This window comes from Miscanthus floridulus, chromosome 10 (genome assembly GCF_019320115.1).
Source record: "Miscanthus floridulus cultivar M001 chromosome 10, ASM1932011v1, whole genome shotgun sequence".
Classification (NCBI taxonomy): domain Eukaryota; kingdom Viridiplantae; phylum Streptophyta; class Magnoliopsida; order Poales; family Poaceae; genus Miscanthus; species Miscanthus floridulus.
In genome coordinates this window covers 117,616,519-117,636,640 of record NC_089589.1, presented here as the reverse complement: position 1 = coordinate 117,636,640, position 20,122 = coordinate 117,616,519, and positions in this window count along the sequence as shown.

Below are 20,122 nucleotides of genomic sequence, written 5' to 3'. Positions count from 1 at the left end.
TCAACGCATGAAGCCCTCTGCCCCTTATATTGGAATATGTAGATAAACAAAAAGGCACATAACACAAAGCCTGTAGTAACTCAAAAATTAGCCATAAATCAAATTTAAAATTTTAGAAGCCTGAATAACAGCAGCAAAAAAAGAGACAGCAGAAGAAAGATAACTGCAGTTAATACCTTTGCAACATTTACTAAATCATCAATAGCATGCTTCCCATGCTGGAAAGGCCTCTTCAAGTTTCTTTCTGGCCTGGAAAAAGTTGATAGAGACACAAAAGCAAGCATTAGCAATGCAACTACAAAGTCACTTCCAGAAACTTTTTGTCAATGACCATAAGACAACGACAAAGGATGAAGAACAACAATCGTTTTATAAATTGGAACCTGAACAAACCTCAGTGAGGCGCTCCTCTCTGCTTCATGTTTTCTTGTTGACTGTCAAGGTTAAATATATACATCAGGATCCATACTATTCTATGACAAATAAAACAAATATTACCCATTTTTCCCAGCTGTGGGAGCTATGTCAAGATTGTCCAAATTAAAAATGATTAAATAAAGATTACTGATCAAAATATTAGATTTTAGACATAGCATCCCATGTTTTCATAGAAAATGTTTAATATGATGTAACACTGAAACTAAGAGTAACTTCCTGTGATTGTATTAGTCACAAGTGAGAACAAATTGGTAACAATCATATTTGAAAACTGAAACCATGTTTTTCTAACTTTGCAAAGTGAGATGAAACTAACCCACTGGACTGAAAAATGTATTGAGATGGTTTGAGACTTAGCATGACACAAGAAAGTTTCAGAGGACATATCTTAACTCTTGGATATGGGAGTCAAATTCTTTTGTTCTTGTTAAAAACATTATTGTACATCTTATCTCCAAGTACAGTAAGCCAGTATGAATTGTATGAAGAACTTAGAAGAATAGTTTGAGGAACTTCTTTTTTCAGTTAATTTGGAGCAATACACCATCCAATTTGTTCCAGTTTCATGTGCAGCTATATATAACAGTTTACAGAGCATCTGAAAGATATATCCAAATTTTTTTCTATAAATGTATATGTATCTTAGTCTCTTAGATTCATGTTCTGTCACTTATGTTGTTTAATTTGCCTCCCATCTAACATCCAATCAACCACCAGAGTCAGTGCGATGTTTCGATTCCAGTAATCTCCAAATCATAAATGTCTTGGTACAAAAGCAAACCAAAAATAGGCTGGGTGAAGGTTACTGCACAAATGAGCCACATGTCAACCAGGGAACGTGTGAACATCAAGAGAAACTCTACTGGGAATATCCACGTGTGACTATAGAACCAAGCCCACAAACAAGGAGTACTGGGTATTTAGAATTTGATAGGTAATGAAACCATTGAAAAAACAGTGCATTAAGATCAAGCAAGAGAAAGATCATACTAGAGACAATATGGTGTTGCAGTAAATGGAGATGCGTATCTCGCCGTCGTAGCAACGCAGATGCGGGAGACCCACTGGCCATCGTAGCGACGCCGATGCAGGCAGATCCGATGCAGATGTGGGCGAGCCGAATGGGGAAGGGCCGCGTGCACCCTGCCGGCTTCCGCTGCCTCCCGCCCGACCTCCACGACCAGGAGCAACCTAGCAAACGCAAGATGGCGGCGGGGATCGGAAGCTGGATCGGGGGGAGGGCCCCGTGCGTCTTGCCGGCTTCAGCTGACTCCTGCCCGGCCTCGGCGGGGATCGAGATGGCGACAGGGCTCTGCGTTGGCGCAGTGGTGGCGGGGATCGAGATGACGGCGAGGATCGTCGCCGGCGGCATGCCATGAGCGCAAGTTGCGTCTCCTATGGGACCTCCACCGGCACGTCGCCACACACCTCAACATCCTTTGTTCGCCCACGTTCGCGCGAAGTGGGCGGTGGCACATCGATCTTGCGCGGTGGGGAAGACGGCGGCGCATTGGGGGTGGGGGTAGGTGCGAGCGGACGGGGATCGGATTTGGATCGGGGAGGCGAGGGGGGAGCGAGCAGACGGGGAGGGGATCGACATGCGGGAGGCAGCGGTTGGCGGCGTGGCTTTGCCGAGGCATCAGGAGGGGAAAGAAACCGCAGAAAGGTGCTTGAGGGCGGGTGTGGGTACACGGGGGTGGGTAAAATTTTCGCGGGTGACAAAAACGTCGAGAAGGAGTTGTCCACAATGCGAAATACGCTTGTTTCATATGTTCCTGACATCCTTCCCTCGTGGGTCCACCTGTCAATCTAAGGTGGGTAGGAAATTTTTTAGGTGACAATGGTTTTTCAATTCATTCACTCATTTATAGTATAGATTCACTCCTTTATAGTATAGATAAGTCATATAATTTACAATTTTGGCCATTTGTACCAACCTATATATACCAAGTGATGGAGACATTGGGCTAGAAGCAGGCCAGAGGGGGTACGAAATGCAGCGATGACCGACCATGCCATATGCAGCTTAGCATTCCTATGGAGAGAGTATTAGCTAGGTATAGATATAAATATAGATATAGATATAAATACATGCAACCATTATCTCATGGATTTTATCTCTACGGACACATGCCTCAGCTCCTCTAAAAATGCCCATTTTGTATCTCCTAATTGTCAATCCAGCTGCTGTCAAATAGTTCGTCAAGCTCAAGATCATTGAAAGGGGTATCTTCCAATGTTTCCACAGGCAGCGCCATTGGCCCAATGTCTAAATATACATCACTACGCACACATGGTATGTTGGACATTTCCATCACTAGGTCATCAGCTTCATAAGGATTTAGAGTGTAGTGGCTACTGAAACAAAATGGGTCTTCAGTAGGCATCGAATCCAAACAAAGGGTAGAAACTTCGACAAGAGACGACAGTGTCCCTGTTCTTGCTCTTTCATGGCATGGCTAGTTGGAATGGTCACTACTCCCTCGGCGTTGCTGTAGCTTAGATGTGGAAGATCGTTGTCGTTGTTGTACTTGTTGGAAGTTGTGGTGTGGTTGCAGGTGTGCTCACTGTTGTAGGTCACCTGAAACATTGGCGGATCACTGTTATTGTGCTGTTGTATTTGCTTTGTGGCCTGGCAACCTCTGTCATATTTGTAGCTGCACCTGAAGTAGTTCCTGTATAATAATGCATTGCAAAGACTTCAGTACTTGTCATAACATTAATTATTTTTATTATAGTGTCAAGGTGATCACAAAAACGAGGCAAACTATACAATAATGGGAACAAAAGAGCAGCATATATAGGAACTGAAAGTTGGAAAGGTGCTGGCATTTCTTTTTTTTTTAAAAGACCTGCTGGAGCAGACTGCACTTTTGTTGCTAAGGAAAAGGTGTACCTTGTGAAATGGGTTCCATTGATCTGTTTCTCGCCATATTTTCTCCAGTGATATCCATCTTCATGAGGCATGGAAGTCAAGAGAATACGTGAACTGGCATCATTTGACCTGAATTCCAAACAAGAATTGTCATTATTTCCCATAAACCAGCACGAGAATCGATGAAGAGCATATATATTATACTCTCTCCATTTAAAATTGTAAGTATTTCTGGCTTTTTTCTAGATAAATTGCTTTTGTTACATGCCTAGATTCATTATGTCCAGATACATAATAAAAAGGATGTATCTAGAAAAGTTAGAATGACTTATAATTTGCAACGGAGGGTGTACTAGATAGATATAATAGCTAAGGTTAAATGTAGGAAAGGAGGATAACGGAAGAATTATATATAATTAACATGGAGACAACTCTGATTTAAACCAATGATTATATTATCAAGTGATACCAGCTCCACACGTGTACATGACGTACCTTCTCCTTTTACCCCTTGTCATGGTGCTCATCACTCCTTCCGAATCGCCTGCTCCTGCAGAGCTCTTCTGCCGTATAAGTGATGAGGCCTGTTGGCTGTGGTTGAGCTTGAATGATGACCTGTTACAGCAGAAGGAAGCTGTGGGTCCATGACTGACAAGGCAAGGCACAACGCTTGCAGCGCCTCGTTGAGGAGCCTCTGCACCAGATTGGTGGTCGCAGCCGAAGATGGCTGCTCGTCGCAGAACTGCAGGAGAGGCTGCTGGCTCTTGATGAGCTCGTATGCCTGTGCAACATCTCTCATGGCAAACTCGTGATCCGGCACACAATCCATGTGGTGTGGCTACTTCGCCTAGCAAGCTGCGGAATATATCTTCAGAAGCTCTGGATGCTAGACTTGAGAGACAAGAGAAGCTGCTGGTGTCTCTAATGCATCCGCTGATATGGCTATTTATATGGACTCCTGGAACAAAATGATGCAGGTGAGTGCGCTAATACTATATATAACTAATGGTGGGGAAATTAAAATGGGACCATGAAGATGCTTGGAAGCTATGAGGATTTCTGTTGTTGCTACGTTCGTAGGTTGCAGTAGTGAATAGTGATCATATAACTAAAGGTTTTGGTTGGAGCTGCTGACATGTAACATATGGACGGCTGAAGGCTGACCGGAGCTCCTACCTACCAGGCAATTTTATGAATCGTTCATCAAAACGCGGAAACAAACATATAGTATAGTTACGTCCAGGCAAAAGTGGCTGGTGATCCAGCGTAGGAAGCACATTCAGGGTCATACATTGGCTGCTAGGCCCATCCAGCTAAGTCTAATAAAAATTCAGAAGCAGCTGGATGAGTAGTCTAACAGCTTGAAATAATTCTGTTTATCTCAGGCTGAAATCCTTAATTACTTCAAGTGATTGAAAACACGTGCGGACATCGTCAACGAACGTGTGATCCGTTAAAAAGAACAACTTGCTGCTTATGACTTTATCTACTTGTACTATTATATAGCAGGTTCTTCAGTTGTGTCAGCTAAAGCCAGAGCCATGTAGCCCTCACAACTGTAGTGTAAGTCCCGGATGATCACTTACAGATAAGTCCTTAGGGAGAGGAATCTGAAGCATTTAGAAAGTAGCTAAACACTCCAGTCCCCTGTTTCCAAGTTGCTAAAAAGTCATATTTTAATGTTTATTGCATACACTACTACAGAATGGACTTGTTGTCCCGGGCGGTAACGGCCTTTAGTCCCGGTTACCGCGCCGGGACAACGATCCCGGGAGTAAAGGTGGAACCTTCAGTCCCCGGTCATCGAGCCAGGACTAAAGAGGGACCTTTAGTCCCGGTTGGTGTTATCAACCGGGACTAAAGGCCCTCCAGCCGAGCAAACGTGGCCGCACCCTTTAGTCGTGGTTGGTAACCCCAACCGGGACTAAAGGTTCCTTTTCTTTTTCTTTTTTTTTTGTTTAATTTGTTTTCAGTTTAGTTACACATATTTGTTTAATATATAATATGTTTTTATGTAAGTATTTTATGCTGCTAATATAAATACACGACGCATATAATTACATCTAATTCTCATCTCGAGCATTATTATATTTGAATAAAGTATGAAACTATATATATTATAGATATATATGTATATATACAACACTTTCATAATCTTGTTCTCGAAAATAACGATATCAATAAACATTTAATTTACATCATTAGTTCCTTAGATCAAAGTTGAACTCGCCATTGGGATTTAGCACTTTTTCTAGAAGATATCCTGCTATTGACTCTTGAACTGCTTTCAGATGGTCTTTTTGCATGACCTTTCATTTCAACCATTCAGTCTTGCATTTGAAATAAAAGAAAAAGTATTAATACATATATATATATTCATTTAAAAATAAATAAAAAATTGATATATACGTACTCTGAGGACATCTTCAGGAGTTCTTCTTATGTATGTAGTGATAAATTCACAAACGTAGTATCCACATAAGTTATTACCTGGTTTCTGCCGCAAACACCACTGTACGAGAAGAAGATTATTCTCATCATCTCACACGTAAATTGAAGTACGATATAGTAATTAAACACGTGGGGAAGTATATATAGCACTACTTACTGGTATTTCAACTACATTAAGTGGTGCCTTGCAATCCTTGCGGTGTTGCCGAATAAACTCTTTCCAAACAATGTGCGACCAATAATGTACGATCGTTAATAAATTATGATAAAGTCTATTCAATAATAGTTGTGCGCGAGAGATCGAAATTACCCCTGGATAATGTCTATCATATCTTGGTATAGTGCTCGCTCTTTTCTCAATGAGTCCAAGATTACTAACTGACTTGAGTTTAACTCAATGACAATGAGTATCTAGTGAAACCTGTATTGGTTTATACACACACGTACATGCATATAAGTTGTATTGATATTACATAAAATGTGTAGACTACATTATTATTAACACTTACTCAAAGTTGTACAGGAAAAGTATTGTTGTCTTGTCGTGCTGCTTCATGAAGAACTTCATGATATTCGTCTGTGCTTCAGATACCCGGTGGTCCTTGACAATAATATCGGTTTTGAATACGATATAAGGATCAATGAAGCCAACACTGGTGTCTTGTATTCTTTGGAGCTCTGACATCTGGAATCTGTATATAAATATAAGTTACATGTGAGGATAATTATATACACATACGCATGGAAGTGAGTTTATTAAATAAAAGTAAGAATCACTTACAAACAAAAGGAGCTAATGATTGATTTGTCCAGAGCGTCCAAGTGGAATAGTTGATGCAATTCTTCGAAACTAATATGTAAGATGTCATCTCCACGGAAGTAATGATGGTCTCTAAATCTGACAAAGATCCACTACTCACCCCTGCCACACGCCTGCATGTACCACTTGTTGAGCAAGTACATTTGCATACCCAATTCATTCAGAGCCACAGGGTTGTACAGACTTTTGCCAAATTTATAAGTCTTCCAGGTATCAACTTCCAGGTTCTGGATTGGAGCTTTGCCCGTCGCTTGATCCAAGGTTAAACCAGTTTGTTCAAAAAAATCATTAAGGTCTTGAACCGACACTTCTCTAGAGTTGTCTGGTCGATAGACTTCTATGTTGGAACCATATTGATTAGCAACAACAAGATTTTGCATTGGTTGCTTCTGTTGTCCGAGATCCTTCCCTGATGCTCTTTTCCTTTTCTTATGTGCATCATGTGACTTCATGAGGGAGCGGTCATAGTCTGATAGTGGCGGTGACTTACGAACTTCAAGCATCTTTTTCTTGTGAGCTTCGACCTTCTGCCTCAGCTGATCTCGTGATATGTAAAAGTACGACTTCTCCTTAAGCTTCGCTTGTCTCTGCTTTTGGATATCTATAAAAAAATCTTTCACTTTTTTGCCTTCTTCAGCTGCAATTTGCTCATCAGTCTTTTCAGGAAGTATTTTTTGAGAAATAACTCTTTTTTTTGGGTCTTCTTTGCCGCCGGGACCTTAGACGTCTTTGTAGTCCGTCGCTGTGGAGGTGGTGGGGGTGGTGTTGGAGACCGGCATGGAGGCGATGAGGCCGGTGTTGGAGTCTGGCGTGGAGGCGTTGGAGATCGTTGTAGAGGCGGTGGGGCCGGTGTAGGAGTTGGAGATCGTTGTGGAGGCGATGGGGCCGGTGTAGGAGTTGGAGATCGTCGTGGGGATGAAGTCGTCTCGCCCCCCACGACGCTGTGATGAGATGGGGAATGAATGATTGGGCTAGGCTGGGGGGGAGACCCTGCTACAAAAACAAGTTGTGGTCAATTATTTTTGAAGCCAATATAAAATTAATGGAAAAATAATATTTCATTCACTATTATTCGTACCTAGGGTGAGGTAGGGGAAGCGGTGGCGCCCCAGGAATGATGATGAAGTGTTTGCGCCATTGAATAAATATCTTCTCTGCTTCTCCTAGTGTCTTCTCCCCATCACCGCCTTCAATGTCAAGAGGAACATTGCTGTAACCTTTGAGCACTCTATCGACCGAGACGCTAGCATATCCAGGTTGAATAACTGACCCATGGATTCTTGGTGTCTTCGTTTGGTCTATTGGAGATACAACCCCGACAGCCACCATGATTGATGCATTATTACCATCTGGAATGTGCAGCTCACATGTTATTAGAGGCTCGGTAATGTCATCAACAGGGAAGTGCAACCCAGCATCACCTTGAATAACTGGCAGCTCCGTGGAAGCATAACTGCTTTTCATCTGACCAACGGGGCTAATGGTGACTCCCGGCGTCGATTGCATTTGACTCATTGCTAGCTGCACTTGCCTCTTGATTTCCTCCTGCATTCTTGCCTCAAGAGATTTTTCTCGTTCACGTGATTCAAGCAATGCTTGTCGTGACTCATTAACAAATTGCTCCAATACACGGATTCGGTCTGCCTCCTCATCCTTCTTTCTCTGGCGGCTTCTGTAGGTATCCCTGTCTGCTGGGAATGCTTGTAGCCACGGAACCGCCCCATAGCCTCTTGTTCGACCACCGTGTTCGGGATTCTCTAGGGCATATGTCAATTCATCCTTTTCTCTGTTGGGCTTGAAAACACCACTATCAGCTTCTTCCCTAGCACGAGCTAGTCTCTGTGTTGCTCTCTCAATTTTTTGGCCGAAAATTAGCTTGCCAGTGTTTGGGTCTAGGCTTCCCCCATGAGCGTAGAACCAATTCTTCACGCGTTGAGGCCAGTTCTTCTCTATTGTTTCAGGTATGATTCCCTTGGCAGTAATCTCTGCTTCTAGGTTCTACCACTTGGGAATAGCACTCCTATAACCACCTGATTCCATGCGATGATGGTATTGCTTCTGTCGGGCATTCTGCTGATTGCTCATCACATGTTCCTCACTCTCTTGAGATGTCTTGTATTGTACGAAGTCATCCCAATGGGACTCCAACTTGACAAACGCCTTAGCATTGAAATTCGGCGTTTCATTCTTCAAGATGAACTTTTTATACAATGTCTTCTTCCAACTCTAAAACAATGTTGCCATCTTCTTCATTGTCCAATCCCTCACTTGCTCCTTCAAAGCATCATCTGCTTGTAATGTGAAATGCTGAGTGATATCTCTCCAAGCTAGGTTCTTGTCACGATCAGATACAAAACTAACATTAGGAGCAGATATCTTCTGCTTCCATTCACGAGCACTAACTGGGATCCTATCCCTTACAATGAACCCACATTGATTTACATATGTCTGAGCATGTGGTCCCAATGGTTTGCCGGTGTCGGTGTCGAATTCTGATATTATGAAACGGCCCTCTAATGGCTTTTTTGGCCCTCGGACTTTCCTACTCTTGCCGGTGGTTGATGTAGATCCAGAGACCGGCTACATGAGTAGAAACACAACGATTAACAACAAATATACGTACGCATGCATCTATAAGAGATGATAGATAATCGAATATACCTCGCCAGTATTTTCTTGCGCGACAATTTGTTGATCTTCAACCACCGACATATTCAGGATATCATCATAATCAGCAAAGTACTGACTCGTGTCATCCACATTGGTGCCGGCGTTGATAATATTCGCCATTATGTCATCATTCAAGTTATCATCCGGAGCAGCCATTTGTATCTTCAAGATAACACATAGATAGAATTACTATGGCACATAACATAAGTACATGTGATAACACATATAGAATTACTAAATCCAATTAAATATAATAACACATAATATTCATAAGGATAAACAATAATAAGGTATAGGCTTTGGAATCGAATAAAAAACACTTTCGATCCAAAAAACATGGAAATAAGTACATGTATATATACATATAGAATGATACAATTTTCTCTCTCTCTCTCAACGCATAGAATAAGTGCATATGTATATATCTCTAGATATGCATGTGATAACACATAGAATGTCTCTCTAGATACAATTTTCTCTCTCTCAACACATGGAAATAATTAAGTACATGTATATATACACATAGAAATAATTAAGTACATATATATGTATACATATAGAATCTCTAGATAGAATTAATTACTAAATCTAATTAAACCTAACATATATACATAGATAGAATTTTACTAAATCAAAATTAAATCTAACACATATAGAGAGAGAGAATAATAATTACTAAATATAACAAAAACTATAATAAAAACTTTCTAAAAAACTATCTAAATAAAGTACTAATTAAATTTTAATACATTTAAATCTAATTAACATATATCAAAAACTATCTAAAAACTAAGAATAAACTACTAATTAAATTTTAATACATTTAAACCTAACATATATATCAAACACTAACTAAAAAACTATCTAAAAAGTATCTAAAAACTATCTAAATAAAACAGGCCATGGATGCATGGCCATGCATGCATGGTGGCTGGGCGTGCTGGCCGGCCACGGGGCCGAGCAGAGCCGCGCGAGGACGACGTATGGCGGAGAATCGACGGCCGTCGGGCGGGGCTCGATGACGACAGCGACGCGGGCACGGTAGAGACGACGATCGAGGCCGGCGGGGGTAGACGACGACGGCGGCGCGCGCGGGTGCTGTAGAGACGACGAGATCGATTGTAGATCGAAAAGTAGAAAATGAACCGGTCGATATATATAGGCCGGGACCCTTTAGTCCCGGCTGGTAACACCAACCAGGACTAAAGATCCTTTAGTCCCGGCTGGTAAGCCGAACCGGGACTAAAGGTCCAACCCTTTAGTCCCGGCTCGGCTTACCAGCCGGGACTATAGGATCTTTAGTAACGGTTGGTGTTACCAGCCGGGACTAAAGGTATTTTTGGGCGGGCAATTCCGCCCACCCTTTTGTCCTAGTTCCTGGCCTGGGCTGGGACTGAAGGCCTAAAATTTTTGCACCCCGCCAAAGTGTTGTTTTTTCATTAAGGATTGTAGATCTTGATGAGCTGCTCAAATGAGACGCTAAATGACCTCAGATGAAAAATCTCTGAATACCAAGTTTGATCATCTCAGCAAGATCTACAATTGTTACATAGCTCATTTTTCTATTTGAGAAAGTTTTATCAAACACTAGTCACAAATCCTTGATTCTCATATAGACTTTCTAAAACTATGTCACATACTTGTGAAATTTGAACTACATTTTGTTCAAACTTTCTCAAATGAAAAATGGCCTATATAAGGATTGTATATCTTAATGAGCTGAACAAACTTGGTATTCAAAACTTTTCAATTGGAGACAATCTAGGGTTCCGAAAACTAGTTTGTAGGCGTCGAAATTTAAAAATCATAAATTTGAACCGTCCAAACTATCTTAAATGGAAAGTTGACCAAAACAACAATTGTAGATCTTGATGATTTTAACAAACTTGGTACTCAAAACTTTTCAATTTGAAGTCAGTTAGAGTTCAGAATACTAGAGTCCAAGTGTTGTTTTTTTCATTTGACCAAATTTGACTTGGTCCAACTTGCTCAAATGAGACACTAAATGACCTCAGATGAAAAATCTCTGAATACCAAGTTTGATCATCTCAGCAAGATCTACAATTGTTACATAGCTCATTTTTCTATTTGAGAAAGTTTTATCAAACACTAGTAACAAATCATTGATTCTTATATAGACTTTCTAAAACTATGTCACACACTTGTGAAATTTGAACTACATTTTGTTCAAACTTTCTCAAATGAAAAAATGGCCTATATAAGGATTGTATATCTTGATGAGCTGAACAAACTTGGTATTCAAAACTTTTCAATTGGAGACAATCTAGGATTTGCATCGTTGTATCATGCGGGCACAATAGTGAATTTTTTCTGGACGTATGACCCTTGGTTATGATCTTGTCGTAACCATGGAGTGTCTTCATCATTTAACATGATGCTTGGATCTTTCTTCACTATGAAGGGTGGAATTCGGATATTTCTTTCATAATCTTCTGACATGTCTGACTTGTCTTCAATTCCCACTATATTTATTTTCCCAGAAAGAACTATGTGGCGCTTTGGCTCATTGATCATTGAGTTGATGTCTTCATTTTTTCCTCTCTTTGATTTTGTAGACATGTCTTTCACATAGAACATCTGACTCACATTGGCAGCAAGGACGAATGGTTCGTCTTTGTACCCAATATTGTTGAGGTCCACTGTTGTCATTCCATACTCTTTGTCGACTGTTACCCCTCCTCCGGTCAGCTTCACCCATTGGCACCGGAACAAAGGGACTTTAAAATTAGGTGCATAGTCTAGTTCCCATATATCTTCTATGTGGCCATAATATGTTTGTATATTCCCATTTGGATCTGTGCCATCTATGCGAACACCACTATTTTGATTGGTGCTCCTTTTATCTTGGGCAACTGTGTAAAATGTATTCCCATTTATCTCATACCCTTGGTACGTGAGGATATGCCATGATGGTTGCCTAGCCAACAAATACAGTTGCTCATCAATATTATCATCGCCTTGACATTCTTTTTGCAACCAACCACTAAAACTTTCCATGTGCTGACGCCTAATCCAAGCTTCAGACTTCCCTGGAAACTTGGATCGTAAGAACTCCTTATGTATCTCGATGTACGAATGCACCAATGACGAGTTCTGAAGAACTATGTAGTGTGCTTTATTGAAATAATCGTCTTCCATGCCAATATATGTTTTCTTCCCTAAAGTTCCTTTACCACTGAGTCTCCCCTCGTGTCGCGATTCGGGAACGCCAATCGGGACAAGGTCAGGAATAAAGTCAACATATAACTCAATGACCTCCTCTGTTCCACAGCCCTGGGCGATGCTTCCTTAAGGCTTAGAACGGACTTTCACATGTTTCTTCAAGACTCCCATAAACCTCTCGAAGGGGAACATGTTATGTAAGAACACAGGTCCAAGAATACTAATCTCCTTCACCAAATGAACTAGGAGGTGTGTCATGATATTAAAGAAGGATGGAGGGAACACCAACTCAAAGTTGACAAGACATTGAACCACATCATTCTGTAGAGTAGCTAGTTCCACTGGATTGATTGCCTTCTGAGAAATTGTATTGAGGAATGCACATAGCTTCACGGTGGCTAGACGTACATGTGGAGGTAGAATTCCTCTTAAAGCAACTGGAAGCAATTGCGTCATAAGTATGTGGCAGTCATGGGACTTTAAGTTTAGGAATTTCTTCTCTAGCACATTTATTATACCCTTTATATTGGAGGTGAATCCCGATGGGACCTTGATGCTGCTTAGACATTCGAACATGCTGTCCCTCTCTTCTTTGCTAAGCGTGTAGCTAGCAGGACTTAAGTAATGACGTCCATCATCTGTCTTCTCTGGATGAAGGTTATCTCGTTCTTTCATGCCCTGCAAGTCCTGGCGTGCTTCAAGTGAATCCTTTGGCATCCTGTACACACCCATGAATCCTAACAGGTTCACACAAAGATTCTTTATCAGGTGCATCACGTCGATTGCGTTGCAGACCTCTAGGACTTGCCAATAGGGTAGCTCCCAAAAGATGGACTTCTTCTTCCACATGGGTGCATGTCCCTTAGCATCTTTGGCAACAGATTCGCTGCCTTGTCCCTTTCCAAATACTACTTTCACAACCTTGACCATTGCGAGTACATCTTCTCCGGTTCAGTTATGAGGCTTCTTCCGGTGGTCTGGCTTACCTTTAAAATGCTTACCTTTCTTTCTTACTTGGTGATTCAAAGGAAGGAATCGACGATGGCCAAGGTACACGACCTTTCGACATCTTTTCAAATATATACTGTCAAGGTCATCAAAACAATGTGTGCATGCATTATATCCTTTGTTTGTCTAACCTGAAAGATTACTTAAAGCAGGCCAATCATTGATTGTTACGAACAACATCGCTCGTAGGTCAAAGTGTTCTTGTTTGTACTCATCCCAGACACGTACACCTGGTTTGTTCCATAAAACTAGAAGTTCTTCAACTAATGGCTTCAGATAGACATCAATGTCGTTGCCAGGTTGCCTCGGACCTTGGATGAGGATCGGCATCATAATGAACTTCTGCTTCATGCATAACCATGGAGGAAGGTTGTAGATACATAGAGTAACTAGCCAAGTGCTATGACTAGTGCTTTGCTCCCCAAAAGGATTCATACCATCTGTACTTAAGGCAAACCTTAAGTTTCTAGACTCATTTGCAAACTCTGGAAATTCCCTGTCTATCGCTCTCCACTGGGACCCATCAGCTGGGTGTCTCAGCATATTGTCTACCTTACGGTCTTCTTTATGCCACCGCAACAACTTTGCATGGTCTTTATTTCTAAACAAATATTTTAAGCGTGGTATTATAGGAGCATACCACATAACCTTGGTAGGGAATTTCTTTCTAGGATGTTGTTCACCCTCGACGTCACTAGGATCATCGCGCCTGATCTTATACCGCGCTGCTTTACATACCGGGCATTCATCCAAATTCTCGTATTCATTGCCATGGTAGAGGATGCAGTCATTAGGACATGCATGTATCTTCTAGATTTTTAATCCCAAAGGGCAGACAACCTTTTTTGCTTCGTACGTAGTGGTGGGCAATTTGTTTGGCTTTGGAAGCATCTTCTTTATGAGGTTCAATAAATTCCTAAATGCCTTATCGGATATACCATTCTTTGCCTTTCACTGTAGCAATTCCAGTGTTGTACCCAGTTTTTTTTGCCCCTCTTCGGCCGTCGGGTATAGCAACTTCCTATGATCCTCAAGCATGCGCTCAAACTTAACTTTCTCTTTTTCACTTTCGCATTCTTGTTGTGCATCACGAATGGCATCGCCAAGAGCATCACTGAGATCATCTTCTGCCGCTACCTCTTCTTCATCTCTCCCCATTGTAGTATCTTCAAAGGCAGCATACTGAGCAATAATGTCATCAATGTCTAAATCTTCTCCTTCACCTTCTTCCATCATGACCCCGCTTTCTCCTTGCTTAGTCCAACATATATAGTTTGACATGAAACCTGACTTAAGCAAATGTGAATGAAGACTCATTGAGCTTGAATATTCCTTTAAATTCTTACATATGGCACATGGACAGCACATGAAACCATCCCACTTATTTGCCTCAGCCACACCTAAGAAATAGTGCACGCCCTCAATAAAGTCTTGGGAGCGGCGATCGGCATTATACATCCAATGGCGTGACATAATCTGCATTACACGACAAATTATGAAAACCTTGAACATAATTAAGTATTTTATTACACAACATAGATGACACACACACGGTTGATTAATTAACTAAGCCTGGCTACAACGTAAGCAATCCCAACTATCACTAAACAAACTAAAACTACAATGCACTTCAGTAACAATTATTTTGTGATCATATGCAACTAAAATAGACAAATCATTCTTCTGTTGAATATCAATAAGCTTCTCCTGCTGGCTCACTGCCTCATCATCAGCAGCCGCTACCTCAAGCGCACCCAAATTCTGCACGTATGTAGCATAATCTTCCTCCCAGTACCAACCATCGCATCCATTGCCCTCCCACTGAAATTAAAGCCAAAAAATATTTAGTCAAAAATATTCAAGAAAAGCAGGTCAATTAGCCATAATTATAAAATGAGTAAGAAACTCACATCGCGATCCGAGCACTTGTAGAAAACACGACCCTTGTTGGGTCCCTGTCTCTTGACTTGGTACTCCATCACAATCTTCTGCTTACACTTGCCGCAGATAATGAGAGGGAGTTCTGGCCTCAGTCGTTTCGCAACTGAACGAGAGGCCAAGGATCTGGTACCAGTTGTCATCTACTTTCTATACTTATTTTTGCAAACTAGTATAAATTGAATATTTTCTAAAATGATATATTTAAACAAAACTAGTATGGATTTCACATGTTTCAATAAATAACCATCCGTACTAGTTGACCTTGCTTACGTGATCATCTCGGCCAGCATTTCTCCACCGGACGGCACCGTACTTGGCCAAGGAAGAGCTCCGATTCTATGAGAAAGGGAACACGGTCTTCCACGACCGTTGCCGCTCTCCCTCGTAGAATCAAAGTTCCTCCTTGACGTCCGTTACCGCTCGGCAGAGAACATGTTGGCCGAGCTGAACACGGTCCGCAAGTTCAACTAGTACGGATTTTCTATAATTTTCTAACTATTTACTAAGTTTTTCATTTCATGGAAAATTTAATTCTAAAAAATAAAAGGCATGATTTCTAAGTAGTTCATTTCATGGAAAAAATAATTCTAAGTGACCTGCTCGATATCGGCGAGCTCGCGGACGTTTAGGTTGCCGAGGATAGTAACATTTGTAGATGACATTTGTAGGTCTGAAGTTATCAAATATCCATCAAATTATAGCTCAAAAACATGTTTCAATAAATAACCATCCGTACTAGTTGACCTTGCTTACGTGATCATCTCGGCGAGCATTTCTCCACCGGACGGCACCGTACTTGGCCAAGGAAGAGCTCCGATTCCATGAGAAAGGGAACACGGTCTTCCACGACCGTTGCCGCTCTCCCTCGTAGAATCAAAGCTCCTCCTTGACGTCCGTTACCGCTCGGCAGAGAACATGCTTGCCGAGCTGAACACGGTCCGCAAGTTCAACTAGTACGGATTTTCTACAATTTTCTAACAATTTTCTAAGTTTTTCATTTCATGGAAAAATTAATTCTAAGATCACGTAAGCCACTAGGGACGAGGATGGCACGTGCTCCAGCGAGGACGAGCGAGGCGTGATTTTGATGAACTAATTTAACTTTTGTTTATCCAAACATATATGCAAATCATCATGTGATTTTGAGCTAAAAATGACATATAAAATCATAATAAAGTCCAACATATAAAGTTACACATGCATCTACATCGCAAAATGAGATAAGCTACTGATAAAACATAAGAGGATTAAGTTTGTTACCTCCAAAATCGAAGAGCAACACCAATGGAGGGGGAGAGAGCAAGAACAACAGCAAGTTGAAGAATAGAGGCAGTGAGTTTGAATGGAATGGCTCGGGCTCGGGGAGGAAGAAATGAGCTGGATTATAGGCCGGGATAATTAGTCTCGGTTAGGGGGCCAAACCGGGACTAAAGATTAATCTTTATTCCCGGGGCATCACCCAAACCGGGACTAAAGATCCCTGCCCTGCGGACGACCGTTGGGCAGGGACCTTTAGTCCCGAGGGCAAAAAATGCCGAGGCTAATGTCAAATTGGGACATCGTTCTAAAGTCTGTTCTCTAGTAGTGATATACCATTAGTCAAGTTACAAGATCATAGTTTAATTGAGCACTAGCAAAGCTACCCAATACATATCCCGTAGGTGACAAGGTAAAAGTTCAATTCTAGGGAATTCCTATCAAGGTGACACATGCAACATGAATTTAATGTATTAAAGTAATTAGGAAACAAGGATGATCCCATGCTATACTTGCCTTGAGCAAAGTACTCCTGCTGATCCTGCTCATCAAAGTAGTACCCTTGATCTCCCACGAATTGCTCACTATCTATATTCGATAATCACAGCAACAAGCATCCACAAGCAATCGTGCATAGCAAACAAAAGCTACAGATTAGAACAGTACACCATTAGCATAAAATCAAGATGAAAAGTTTGGAAAACGAATCTACATCTTGCTACGAACACACAGACGCGAAAATCACAAAAATCGGAGCTAAAACGCAGAAGTTATGGATTAAACAAGATTTCCTATAGTAAAATAATAGATTAAATCTAACCTCGAATTTTAAAAGTTTAAAACCTACATAACAGCAGTATGAACATGTAGATTATGTAATTATGAACCTAACGCAACTTGAACGGATCAAATCGGAGTTAAAACGGAGATTTTATGGCTAAAACAAGATTAGTGGCAAAACTGTAAATAGCTAAAAACGTATTTTAGATCTAACCGAATCAAAGTACGCTTTCAAAAGAAAAAAACAAAATCTGAAAAGACGCTTTAGACCGTGGGTTAAGACTCAGATAATTATAAGGGGGTTTTTGCAAAAACGCCAGCAAAGGGGTATTGGCCATCCACGGCCGTTGAATCTGAGATGGGCGGTGGAGATTAGATCGGCAGATGAGAGGGAGCCTGGCTGGCCGGAACAGGGCCAGCGGCGAGGTATCCGCGGCGGCGCCATGGATGGGCTCACCGGAGAAGATGGTTAAGAGCCTAGGGTGCTCAGTTTTTCGAACGGAAAAGTCCGGGAGAGAGAGGAGAGGGTGGGAACTCATCGGAAACGAAAGTAGCGAGCGGGGAGCAATGGAGGGCGGCGCGGCGCTCGGCAAAATGGTGACGGCTCTCCAAGTTTACGGCGGCGCTAGGGTTGGCTGCCTTAGGCTCGAGCAGGGGCGGCGCTTGCTCTAGGGTTTGGATAGGGAGGCACGAGCATGGGGCATCCGGTATTTTAGAGGCGCGGGAGCTTCGGCGGCATGGCACCCGCGGCGTAGCGGAGCTGGACACGGACGGCGTCGGCGCCGTGGTGTCCAAGGTGGACACGCCGTGGAGGAAGGAGGAGCGCCTGACGGGTGAGCCAGCGCGGTCAGCAAGAGGGAGGACACGCGGGCGCGGCTGGGCTGGCGGCGAAGATGGGCCAGCACTGCTGGGCTGTGCGGAGCGGGCATGGGAGGGAGTGAGGTGGCCGGCGCTGGAAGCGGGCCGAGGGAGATGGGATAGCGCTGTTGGAACGACCACGGGAGAGCTGAAGGAGAGCTGGGCCACGCTGAAACAAAGGAACACAGGCGCGGAAGCAGGCCTACGGGCCGAAAGCGGGGAAAGGGGAAAGAAGGGAAATTTGTTTTTTTTTTCAATTTTTCCAAAGCAATTTCAAAATGCAAATTCAACTCAATTTGAAATCCGACTTCAAACCAAGCAATACAAAATAATATGCAGTAGCATGAATGCACCATCATGTAGTTATACCTATATTTGATTTTATTTTTAACAAAATTATTATTTTCCTAAATTTCAATGATCACGAAAATGCATAATAAATCAATTTCTCCTATTTTAAAATATTGCAAATTTTAGGGTGTCACAGTGCGTCAAATATTGCTCGCTAATTTCTCATGACATAATTGCGCCTAAATTAAAGGACTATATATTAATACTTCACCGGACATACGTTGCTCATCAACACAAGACATCTCATTGTTTATTATTACATATATATATATTGAGTAGGACACTGCTCAATAGATTCATCATAGACACGTACATATATGAAATCAACCATACAAGAAACTTCAGATGGCACCCTCGCTCGCATTATTCAATTGATGCTTGCCTTTCATATATCAAGGCATAAAAAAGTATAAAGGTAGCTTTTGCTAGGCAACCTAGCATTGAACAATATAAGGTATTTCATCAATAGTTTCCTCACCATTTACCATGGTGTAGTAGACAACGATCTTTTTACTTCTGGGTGGGAGATTTTCACAAGGCGTTGGCTCTTCGCCCACATCTAAATTTACTTCGTCAATGTGTGTTATATCTGGCCTCTGGGTATCGATCCAGTCAACAAACGGCTGAAGCGGCTGGCCAACCATTCCGGCAAAAACATTGTGATCTCGGGAGCCGGAGCAAGGGCAGTCATGATAACGTACTATATATATCCTTTGCTTTTCTCTCTTCCGAAACTGTTATAATACCAATAAGAATCAATAATCAAGCAACAATGACATAATCAATAAAAACATAGCATCTTGTCTCGAACTAATGATATCATCTTTGGCAAGAATAAACTTGATACTGCGATAGACATCCTACTTTCATACTAAGAAGATGTCTTAATCGATTGAACCATATACCAACCGAGCAGCAAACAGTCTACTAAAATGTTAAAAGGAAAATTTTTGGAAGCAATAAGTAACAAAGAAATACATGACAACCTCCGGAGAAGAAGAAGAACACAGTAGCCTATGACGATGATATGTGCTCTATGTACATGTGTGTAACGTATATATACACACTAACATTTGTATAGTAGCTTGGCTCTTCTCGGTGAAAACAATGTAAGCGTTTTGTCCACCTTTCATTAGGAAACACCAACATATTGCCCATTTGCTGTCAATAACGATAGATGTCGACCATAACAATGCATACGGTCTGCTAAAAACGTGTAAGCACAAACGTCATAACAATGCATTCAGTCTGCCAATAACGCGTAAGCACAAACATCATACCAATTAATGCAGTCTGGCAATAACATGTAAGCACAAACGTGTATATACGTGAACTAGTATGTACGTGATACTAATAAGTATATTGAACTAGCATGTACGTATATATACATAAATAATGTACATGTCCAATAGACTTCTTGGACAAGCATGTGCGTTAAAAAAAAACTTTTCTCTCTCTCTAGCACTAGAGGTCCATTCTGTCCCAGGCAG